The sequence below is a fragment of the Mus caroli genome, chromosome 2, assembly GCF_900094665.2.
Source record: "Mus caroli chromosome 2, CAROLI_EIJ_v1.1, whole genome shotgun sequence".
NCBI classification, from domain to species: Eukaryota; Metazoa; Chordata; class Mammalia; order Rodentia; family Muridae; genus Mus; species Mus caroli.
The window spans coordinates 15,765,417-15,775,814 of record NC_034571.1 but is presented as its reverse complement, the minus strand read 5'-3'; positions in this window follow the sequence as shown (position 1 = coordinate 15,775,814).

The following is a 10,398-nucleotide window of genomic DNA, read 5'->3' as shown; positions in this document are numbered from 1 at the left end:
GGAGGGGAGGGGGGAGGGAGAATCCAAATAGTCCTTTTATAGCAGCCAGGCTCCCACCTGGCTGTAGCTAGGTAACTGTTGGGTGGAGCCTAGAAGAAATGCTAACATTTACTCCAGATGTTTGCAATGATGGAGCCAATATCTCAGAAAACAGGATATATGGAGAGAGAGAATCTGAGCCATTGATAGCTGTCAGACTCCTGGCTCAAGGAAAGTTCTCATCTTCCCCTTTTGACTTTTCCATGACCCCATCCCCCAATTGGGTTGAACCACCAATCTACATAAGTCCATTTTTTTCCCAAATTTTCAGCAATATTTGATGCCAATATGCAAATCTCATTGATTTCCAACATTCATTTCTCTAATTATTAACATACTTAAGAAGGCTTATATCTTCTGTGTAGATGCTTGAATTTGGAAGCAGTAGGCTTTATCCATGGTTATCTTTAGAATTTGTATGCCATTTTCTCATAATCACCCATGTGCATACTGAGTATCATAGTCCTTCCCCATCCCCTGCTCACCCTTTTGCTTTGTTAAAACAGCATCTCACTATGTATCCCTGACATGCCTGAAACTCACTGTGGAGATCAGGGCGATCTCAAACTTGTAGCATCCTTGTATCTCTGCCTCCCAGGTGATAGGATAATAAGTATGTGATGACATGTCTAGTTTTAACTAGGGTTTCTTTGTGTGGAGGGCGGGCTGTGCATGCAGGTGCAGGTGCTGGTGTGTGAGGCCAGGGGCCAGCCTCAGATGCTGACTTCTTTGGCCAGCTTGTCCTCTTTGTGTTATGAGACAAGGTTTCTCATTGGGACCCGGCTCTCGCACATTAGGCTAGGGTGGCTGGGCAGCAAGCCCTCAGGAGTTCCCCTGTCTAGACCTCCTCAGTGCTGGGATTAGGAGTTTGAGCCACAGTGCCTGGATTTTAACACAGATGCTAGAGTTCAAATTCTGGTCCTCACACTTGTACAGTGAGCATTTTACCCACCAAGCTATCTCCCCAGCCTCAACTTACATTTCTAACTCTACAGTTTTAAAAATGTTTATTATAATGGATTTTCAAATCTACTTAAATGAGTCTTAATATACTAATAGTTTTCTCTTATGTTGTATTCAGAAGTTAAAACTTTTAGCCCACATAACATTGATTGCCATGTGTAGTACGAGAAAGGAAATCATTTTGCCCTTTCCTGGAGGCCATGTTTTTAGACCCATTTACTACACATTCATTTATTTACCATTCATTAAAATGCCTGCTCAGCTTTACTGCCTAATGTCTATCACTGCCTTAATGACACTGTCTCCGTCCTATAATTTTACTTTAAGCCTTAGTATTTGATAAACGTGATTCTCACTTTTCAAAAATCTATTAGTTCTTGATTCGTCAAATTAAGTACAGAGCCATTTTTGTAAACTTTACTACTATAAGTTAACTATTGAGATATTGACTGAAATTGCATTGAATTTTGTTATTAAGGGATTGATGACTGCTGTCTTGAATATTTTTATCATCAAAATAACAAACACAGAATAAAATACTGTATTGCCCATTCATTTATGTGTCATCTATATTTCAGCTGTTACCCAGGAAGAATCCAGAATCTTTTGTTAGGTTTATTGGTAAAAACTTTGTATATTATACTGCTCTTGTGTGTGTTTATCACCTGTTGTTTATATGTAACTTAGCACATTGGTATTTTTCCAGTTGTTGCACAAAACTCTCTTATTACATCCAACAGTTTGTCTTAAAGCATTTCTTCAGTTTCCTCTGAAAACAATCTTATCACACCATCTTATTTCTTTTCCTGTCCATTCATTTAATTTCTTCATGTACTGGCTTGAGCATGTGAAAAAAGTTGACTAGAAATAGTGACAGCAGGCTGCCCTTGCTTTTCAACCTGACAGGAGAGGAATACTCTCAACAACCCCCCAGCTTGTGTATTTGTTGTAGGTTTTTTCTTTTCTTTTCTTTTTTCTTTTCTTTTCTTTTCTTTTCTTTTCTTTTTCTTGTCTCAGTACCAGAGATAAAGCCCACATTAGGCAAGGACTGAGCTATAACCGTCACCTTTAAGGTTATTTGTTTTGTTTTTTAGTTTGGTTTTTCAAGACAGGGTTTCTCAGTGTAGCTCTGGCTGTCCTGAAACTCACTCTATAACAGGCTGGCCTTGAACTCAAGAGATCTGCCTGTCTCCACTTCCCAAGTGCTGAGATTGAAGGCATGACCCACTATAGGATCTTGCTATAGACAGTAAGCAGGCCTCAAATGTGAGCCCTTCCTATCCCAAATGGTGATATTAGAAGCATGTGCCAGCATGGCCAGGGATCAGCTTCAAGCGACGTAACTCCTCAGATATCATCCACCTTATTTTCTGAGATAGGACCATTCACTGGCCTAGAGCTTACAAATTACACTAGGCTGACCATCCTGGGTTCCTTCTACATAGACCTCCCTACTCCAGCAGGTTCTGGGGTTGGATGCTCATGCTTTATGACAAGCACTTCACCAGCTGAGCCATCCTCCAGGCCCTGCTCTAAGGTTTTGATGGTAGATGTCCTAGTTTGCTTTCAGTTATTGTAATGAATGCCAGGACCACAAGCACCTTAGGGAGGAAGGGATCTATTAGACTTATAGGTTACATCTACCATCAAGAGAAAACAGGGTCTTGCACACAAGAGGCCACAGAGGAATGCTGCTGACTGGCTTGTTTCCCCTCATTCCTAGCTAACCCAGGACCATCTACTTAGGAACAGTTCCCATCAATCATCAAGCGAATTCCCCACAGATATGCCTATGAATCAATCTGATCCAGGCAATCTTTCAGGTGAGGTTCCCTCTTCCCAGGTAACTAGGTTATATCAGGTTGACTGTACACACTATAGAGTAGAATTTGGGGGTTTTGTCATGAATGTGTATTGTTTTTGTTAGGGTTACTATCGCTGTGGTGAAGCACCATTACCAAAAGCAACTTGGGGTAGAAGGGTTTTACTTCACTCATGGTTCCACATAACAGTTCATCATCAAAGGCAGTGAGGGCAGGAACCTAGAGGCAGGAGCTGATGCAGAGGGCACAGAAGGGCACTGCTTACTGGCTTGCTCATTATGGCTTGCTTAGCCTGCTTTCTTATAGAACTCAGTACCACCAGCCCAGGGATGGCACGGACCGCAATGGGCACTACCTCCCCCATCAATCACTAATTCAGAAAATGCCCTACAGCTGGAGCTTACGGATGCATTTTCTCAATTGAGGTTTCCTCCTTTCAGACAATACTAGCTTGTGCCAAATCTAGATATTTCTGTTAATGTTAAAGTAACATTTAATCTTGAGATAAACACTTTTGGGCCATTATGTGTGGACTGGTTTTACATATCAATAGCTTTAGTTTGCATTCATGCTCAAAACTGAGCTGAGTTGGAAATCTTTCTTTCTCATAATTCTATTCCTGGTTTTCATACCGACTTTGTGTTAGCTTCATCGAAAGTGCCTAGCAGCCTTATTCAAATTGCTCAAAAACTGATGTTGGCTATGGATCATAATTTAATGGTCTAAGTTTTGTTTGAACATATTGCAATGTATTTGCAAAATAAGAAAGATACTTTTTGCACAGGTTATTGGTGATTTTAATTGTAAAGACATTAAAGACTTAAAAACTAATTTTAAACAAACCACAAGTTTCTAACCTGCTGCCTTTCACCTTCCCAGCAAGCCCTTCCCCTCCATCGTGCTATGTTCCCAACTAAATTGCCATGGATAGCGCTTGCTTTTCGATATAGGTCACCTTTGCCTTCAGAAGACTGCCATCTTGATTGCTCTGAAGGCTGGCTACAGCTTTAGAGGATATGAACTTCCTCCAGGGTTTGACTGGCTTTGACAATTGATCTCCTGGGCTCCTGTCTGGGTCACATCATCTCTATCCCCTAATTTCTGGTTTTCTTTCATTGAACTGTGAAGCCATTCATTAAAACCTCACCTTTCTGAACCCTCCACTTTCTGAAATTAATCTAAATTACCCTTTTGCCCCTCTGAGGGTAGGATGTAGCTTTGTAGCTCAGGCAGGCCTTGGGTGTGGATCTGCCTGCCTTTGCCTCTGCTCTAATTTTTTTCTTTATTCACCAAGGAATCCAGTGCTCCAGAATAGATCTACAAGCAGAATCCCAACTCAGTAGTGTCCGTGTCAGCCTCTGCCTATGTGCAGTCTCGCCAACCTTTATGTTAAAGTTTACAGTGGAGCTCAAGGTCCCCTTGAGTGGTTGTCTTTAGAAGAACTTTCCAGGTGATGTTTGAGACCATCCTGCGGCCCAGGAGAACTTCAGTGCACTGGGAGGCCTACAGTCCCCTCTAGTTGCATCTTATTCTCACCTGTTAACGGATATGTCTTTCAGACACTGCAGCTTGGAGTGCCCTCGGAAACCACACAAGTGTAGTGGCAAATATGCTCAGGCATATTTAGAGGGGTAGTGGGTCTTCTCTCTCCAGATGGCTCACCACAACAAGGTAATCCCACTTCGTGTTACTGCTGATTGAATTCTCCCCTGAGAGGGAAAGTGTATGAGACCCATGAACATTTGATGTATGGATAGTTCTAAACAGCCTGACTTGGAAAAGATTAAAACAACCGTGCATTCACAATCTCTGGACCACTTCACCAGCAGGATCATGGTTTTAATCTGCTCCAGGTGGCTCAACTCAGAAAGGCATATATTCCTCAGCGTCTTCAATTAATGCTAAGTGCAATCAGAGTTGGCAGGGTTCAGAGGGTTCTGGCACATTCAAAGGACACACACAGAATCTCCCTGCCAAGTCCTGGAGTACCGTCTTTGGGACTGCACTGTTCATAATCAAAAGCTACTGTGATTAATGAGCTACAGGCAATGGGGAATCCCCTATCTTAAAGAATCAGAACCATGGCAGAAAACCTAAGAGCAAATTATTACATAGCTTGTCCCATAGCCTTGGGTTTCTTGATCTCAAATGCTTTGTGCAACTCTTTCTTTGGGGGCCTCTGCCACATAAACAGCTACAGTCTGATTGCTCTGTGTTATTGGCTGGCTCGGGGATTGCTACTGACCTGCATCAGTGGGTGTGTTTGCCTGATGATGCTCAGAGGCACTGGAAGCTGGCCACATTTAAAAGTAAGATATCACTCTCAAGTGCTAGGCTTAGGAAGAAATCATTTAACTGACTTCACCATTGCCTGCTTGATTGGCTTCTGGGCTGAGGAACAGGAAGTGTGAGCATGGTAGATGTTGAGAGTCACTGCCACTTGGGCACTGCCTTCAGCAAGTCACAAAACTGTCACATACCTCAGAGGGGTAAAATCAGAATTGAGAGGATTTTTTTCCTGTCATCTGATGGTTATGGTCAGAATTCCACTGGAAACAAGAAAACTAGTATTGTATTCTATTCCTTGAATTTAATGTCTCTTCAGAAATAGTACCAACATGATAGATTGAAAAAGCATCTCTAGAAACCATAATATATTTACATTTTTGATGATGCAGGTTATCTTAGCCTGGTGACTATCAAGAGGTTATCAGAAGACACAATAACAGGGTGTACTTCTTTTCAGTCAAGTCAAAGAGAGTAACTCCTTAGTGATTGTTTTTCTTTTCAATTTTACAAGTGACTAAAGTTGATATTTAAATTGGGTTTCACTCCTCATTGTAAAATGGCACACTGATTTCACTGTGCGTTGTTTTAAAGGTGGAAAAAATGGAGTCAATTTTATTTTATCACACACATAACATAAAAGTCTGTGTAATTACTTTATGAGATTCCCCATCAGTTGGACATGCTGTAAATATCACGTTCCACAGTTTATAGATGGAGAAAAACAACCACTTGGAGGCTAAGTTGCCCATGTTCATGTTACAACGGCAGCAACAGAAACACACCCAAGATGGTATTTCTAAACAAAGTCTCCATTTCCACCTCACAAGTAGACTCTGAGCTCACCAGCCCTGTCCTGCAGGTAAGACCTAGAAATGGCAATGATGTCCCAGAGCCGGAGACCATTTCCACATGTGTGCTCCAATCTGCCCCATGAGATGATGTCATTTTCTCTGGAGCAACTGGTAACCAGTGTCTTGTTCTGTTGCCGACAACATAATGACTGACTGTGATCCACTTAGCACAGTCCAAGAAAATGGATAATTCCTGAAGAATGGGAGTAAGTGCAAAAGCAAATGCCAAAGGGTCAGGACCAACCCTCTCCACTAGTCTGCAGCGTGTGATGGCTTGTATATTCTTGGACCAGGGAGTGGCACCATTTGGAGGTGTGGCCTTGTTGGCATAGGTGTGACCTGGTTGGAGTAGGTGTGTCACTGTGGGTGTGGGCATAAGATCCTCACCCTAGTTGCCTGGAAGTTAGTCTTCCACTAGCAGCCTTTGGATGAAGATGTAGACCTCTCAGCTCCTCCTGCACCATGCCTGCCTGGATACTGCCATGCTCCCACCTTGATGATAATGGACTGAACCTCTGAACCTGTAAGCCAGCCCCAATTAAATGTTGTTTTTATAAGACTTGCCTTGGTCATGGTGTCTGTTCACAGCAGTAAAACCCTAACTAAGACACTTGGCATGAAGGTACCCAGGATGCTCTCGCTGCTCCCTCCCGTGTAACCTTTCCTATGCAGTCCCCTTGGATTTCACTTGCTCATAGACAAAACCTTTGAGGATGAGGTTACTTATGTCTGCACTATCCATGACCAGTTCCCCAGTCCCTCCATCCGTCACCCTTCAGGTCGCTCTCCCACACTCATTGTGGAACTTTTACTTGTGATTTTCTGATGATCTAAGTGTTCATGTAAATGCTTTACAGCTCCATCCGATCCTAGTGTCTAATCCTTTCCACTACCAATCAGGAAACAAGGACATTCATGCTCACAAGCCGTGGGCCAGAGCATCTGAATAAGTGACAAACCCGGAGTTTCCCATCTCAAGCAGATGAAGTAAAACGTCACCCGCAGAATGGGAATCACCTCTATGATTAGGGAAGGAGATCCTAGGCTTAAGGTGTTTTATCTGTGGCAAGGCAGAACTTCTAAGCCTTTTGTTGAAACTGCTGGGTAAAAAAAAAAAAGTTCTAAAATTTTTTCTTGAGTACAAGTTGGTAAATGGAAATTATTAATAACCCATCCAGTCTAATTTAACCTGTATGCATTATCATGTGTGTGACTACCGAGTCTGCACACTGCCGCGCTGCTGCGATTTAGTGGATGTAATGGTATTTGTTAGGAGTCTTACTGCAGGAAGCCAGTCCCCCTAGGAACTACGGTGCTTGGCCCAGGGAATTATGTCTGTTTCACTTCCATTTGTCCCATCTAGTTTTTGTTTCTCATTCTTTCAATTATTTATTTGGTTATTTGGTTAAAATTTTGGTGGCTTTCATATTCCATTTTCTCCCTTAATTAGATCTTAAAATTACACCTACATTTTCATTTCTAGTGGTTGCTCTGTTGATTGCCACCATGTCCATAATTTACCTCAGCCTGTTACCCTCTTCCCACAGAAAACCCTCAGCTGGGACCTTCCGCTGAGCAGACTCCTGTCTTTGTGCCACTTTTTTTTTTTATCTTACCTCAGCATAGACAGCAACTCAAGATGCATGGTTTAATTTGTGCTTCCAGCTGTCAAATGACCTATAAAGAAGTTTGATCATCAACAACAAATATGCATATGCTCAAGTATGGATTCTACATGTATGAGAAAACATGATGTATCTGGCTTATTGCACTTAACATGATGATCACCACTTCTATCCATCCCCCTGAAAGCATTCTATTCTTCTTTACAACTAGAGAAAACTCCATTGTATATTTCACCATGTGTTGTTTATCTATCAGTCTGCTGAGGGTTCCCTGTCTTCATGATTGTAACATTTATCTGTTGACAGATATTTCTACTAATTATAGAATTCCAGGTCAACTTCCTTTTGTCTTTGCCCAGCAGCTTGTTCAACACATCCTTCCATTGATTTCTGGCTTACATTGTGTCTTATGAGAAGTCAACACTTAATTTTCACACTGCTGTTTGGTTTTCAACATTTTAAATACAATGTGTCTCGACATGGCTGATGTTCTGCCTATTTTATTTGAAATTTGTTACTATGTCTGAATCTATGAGTTGAAGTGGTTCTATGAGTTTGGACTGTTCAGTTGTTATTTTCTTGCTTGTCACGCTTGTGGGAGAGTTTTTTTTTTTTTTTTTTTTTTTTTACCAGGTAAGCCATCTCCCTGGCCCTTCAGTGCCTTTTGTATTCAAGAATAAGAAGTCTACAACTGTAAGAACATGAATATGGATGGACAATATCAGCAACATTATTGACTTGTTTCTCAGTAGATACAAAGAAAGGAGCTTATGGTTAATAAGGTCTTTATTTATCCAGTGTATTTTATTTTGATGTTTTTAACACAGCTTCACTGTGTTTGTTGCACAGGCTGCTCCACCTGTCTCATCTGGGATTACAGGCATGTACCACCATGCTGGGCATGGTGTGCTTATATGTGGTAGTTGATACAATCACATTATGCAACACTGACTGACTTTGTTAGGTCATCTCTTGGGGGTGGGGAAGTTCTGTGGTTTCACTTCCTTACTGGACCTGTATCATTGAGCTAACTATATTAGTAAAACAATTCACCCCCACATAAGCCATTAATGAAGTGCCTCCATTATGCACGTATACTCATTAGCATGGCCTGAGCAATTCTCCATCAATCCTAGCATGCAAAGCGCTGACTTGTCAAGGCAGATGAAGCTTCTCTTTGGTGGAGGAGTGCTAGCTTCCTGTATTGTAACACAGGGTGTGTGTGTAATTTCCTTTTGTAAAGCTGAGATACTGTGGCTTCCAGACAATAGGAGATGACCACAGAACTCACAAGACAACTAAGGCAAGTCTGGTGGGGAGCATGGGAAGGAAGGTGGTTCTTTTTCATCTTCCTGTAAGCTTTCTGGGAAGTTATCTTTCTGAAAGCTTCACTAAGAAGGAAATACCCATCCTTATTTTGGTCCATATTCTAAGAATTGTGAAACATGAAATGTGTTCCAGGAAAATGAAACAATATTCAAGTTCATTTCCTTAAGATTTCCTGATCTGGGGTCAGATGTGTTGCAGAAGGACCTGGGAAGTTCTGCTTTCCTTAACTACATGATCATTAATTTATTCAGTTGTACAAAATGATGGCTTTCCTTGTTATGTTTTTATGCATACATATAATATATTTTAAACTTAACTCCTCCGCTTTTCACTGAGAACGCTGTGTACAGAGACAGAAGTACCTGCAAGAAGGGCGTGTATGTATGATGTCTTTGTTAGAAGTGTAACGAGCCAGACCAAACTATGGGGAGAGAACTGTCTATAAAAACTGATTTGAGTTCTCTAGACTTAGGGTACGCAAGCATATGGAAGCTATTGCCACTCTTTGGTTTAGAGCATTCTGAAGAAGCAGGGTCCAGGGCAGTCTTCTGACCAAACAAGTCTTGAACAGAGTGGCAGTGGCCCAGGAGCAAGATGAACCTCTGTCCCAACTGATCCTTTGGGAAGATGAAGGTTTATCTTTTTATTTCCATGGATTCGCATGAGGAAGTGTGGATCCCAGAGGGAGCAAGGAGCTTTGAGGATACCCATAGGCCATCAAGCAAGTGGTATGTGAGAAATAGTAGCAGGGTGAGCTCCTGGTGAGGCTACAGAGATATGTGATTTGTTGATCTAGGAGTGCTCTCTGCCGACAGATTGGCATAAAGCTAACTACCATGCAGGGAAAAGATATAGTCTAGCACACAGAGTCTAAAACATCAGACAAGGTCACCAGTATTAGAGAAAGCCAAGGCGAGTTTCATACAGAATTCTCTAAAGCAAAGGTCAGCTCTATCCCAACTATAGGTAGCCATATTTGTTCCCTTTCCATAGCTCTGACAAAATGCCTGACGTTGGACACTTTATAAGGAAGACTTTTATGTAATTCATAGTTTGGAAGGTTGAAAGTCAAAACAGTCTGATGAAGGAAGGCATTGGCAAGGATCCCACTAATTGTCAAGTCATGGAGGGTGGCTTTACCATGGGACAGGTGTGAGAAAGAAATCACAGAGACAGTCAGGAATCAGGAGAGTAGGGAGGGGCTAATCTTGGATTTTCATAACAACATCATTAGGCCTAATCAGGGCTCCATGGTAACTGCCTAATGCCTTCTGAGGACAGTGTTCCCAATGACCTAACCACCTCTCACATACTCCATCTTAAAGGTCTCAGCACTATACAGTCTACAACCCTCGGAGGACAAAGTACATCCAAGTCAGGGCATTAGTATTATCAAAATACTTCCTTAATACAGCTGCTGCCTTTTCTTATCAAGCAGTACTCCCCCGCCTCTCTCTCTCTCTCTCTCTCTCTCTCTCT